General features: G+C 51.3%; 1 protein-coding gene across 1 annotated transcript in view; it reads left to right on the top strand.

The window, feature by feature from the left end:
* The window catches only part of CDH3 (cadherin 3, type 1, P-cadherin (placental)), a 134,533-nt gene that overhangs the window by 85,484 nt on the left and 47,557 nt on the right, over positions 1 to 1,492 (top strand). The window lies entirely within an intron of this gene.

Genomic DNA, 1,492 nt, shown 5'->3' with positions numbered 1-1,492 from the left:
TAAAGCTGAAACTCCAGTACTTTGGCCACCTCATGCGAAGAGTTGACTCATTGGAAAAGACTCTGATGCTGGGAGGGATTGGGGGCAGGAGGAGAAGGGGACGACAGAGGATGAGATGGCTGGATGGCATCACTGACTCGATGGACATGAGTCTGAGTGAACTCCGGGAGTTGGTGACCCGGAGGCCTGGCGTGCTGCAATTCATGGTGTCGCAATGAGTCAGACACGACTGAGCAACTGAACTGAACTGAACTGAACTGATTCTGTTCTTTACTGCATAGCACATACCGACTAACATGCTATATATTTATTTTCCTTATAAGTATATTATTTTCCTCTCTATATATTTATACTTATTTTCCTATATAGGTATATAAATATGTATATATATATTTACTTATTTTCCTCACAATCTGGAATGGAAGCTCCAAGGTTGCGGGTGTGTTTGTTTCATTCAGTGTTGTATCTCCAGTGCTTGGCACACAGCAGGCCGTCAGCAAGTATCTCTTAATTGAATGAACGAGCAGACGGCTAGAGGAGCTATAGGGAAGCCAGCAGTGTGGTCCATGGTGCAGGCAGAAGAGCTGACTCTCAGCTTCTCCGCTCCCCACCTCTCCCCCGCCCGGAATGCTGAGTGCTCTGGAAGGAGACGGAAATGAGCGCGCTCAACAGCCCTCCAGTCGGGTGTTTACTTAATTAGGGCCTGTATCCCGACGCTCGTTGGTGTTTAACTGTCCGCCTAATGGCTTCATCTGGTTCCGGGCGGGCGCGGGGATACCTGCGAGGCGAGGGTAGGCGGGGCCCCCCGGGTACAGTCTCGGACCGGCGCCGCCTGGAAAAGCCTCTGCTCGGGTATCTAACCTCCCCTCGGGCACGGAAAGCGACCCCTACGGGAGAGAGAGGCGCGAGGCAACGGGGGCTGGTGCTCAGCAGATGGATTTGGGTTTTAACCGCGCGTGGCCCTCCCCAGCCACCAGCTGCCGGGACCACAGGCCGGATAACCGAGCGCTCCCCTGATACCAGATGCAATTGCTCGCTTTACCAGCAGTCGTGAACTTGAAGGATTACAGCGTTTCTTATTCTCTTAGTTTGGGGAACCTGAGGGTACTACAGAGAGAAACGGCTCGTGAGGCAAAGGAAGGGGACCAGTGAGCTGGATTCTAAAGCTATAATATCAGGCAACGTTTGGGCACTTGCTCTATGCCAAGTGCTGAGTTTAGCATTTTAAACGTGTTAATTAACTTAATCCTCTTCTATTTGCATTAATTCATTCAATCCTAGGATTTTAGAGACCAGTTAGCACAATAGCCCCACTAGAGGCATGCAAAACTGAGGCTCAGAGGTGTTATTTGACTAGCCTGAGGCCACCACGCTAGTAAGTGGTGGAATCCCGGCTTAAGCGCAGGCGGTGCGCCCCCAGAGCCAAAGTTCGTTTTGAAAGAACTCCCACCTTCACAGCGCAAACCGACCTCTTCGCTGCAGGCCTGGTGGT

This window comes from Bison bison, unplaced genomic scaffold (assembly GCF_000754665.1).
Source record: "Bison bison bison isolate TAMUID 2011002044 unplaced genomic scaffold, Bison_UMD1.0 scf7180017864297, whole genome shotgun sequence".
NCBI lineage: Eukaryota > Metazoa > Chordata > Mammalia > Artiodactyla > Bovidae > Bison > Bison bison.
Note: the sequence above shows the minus strand (reverse complement) of the source record. Positions and strands in the feature narration are given on the sequence as shown.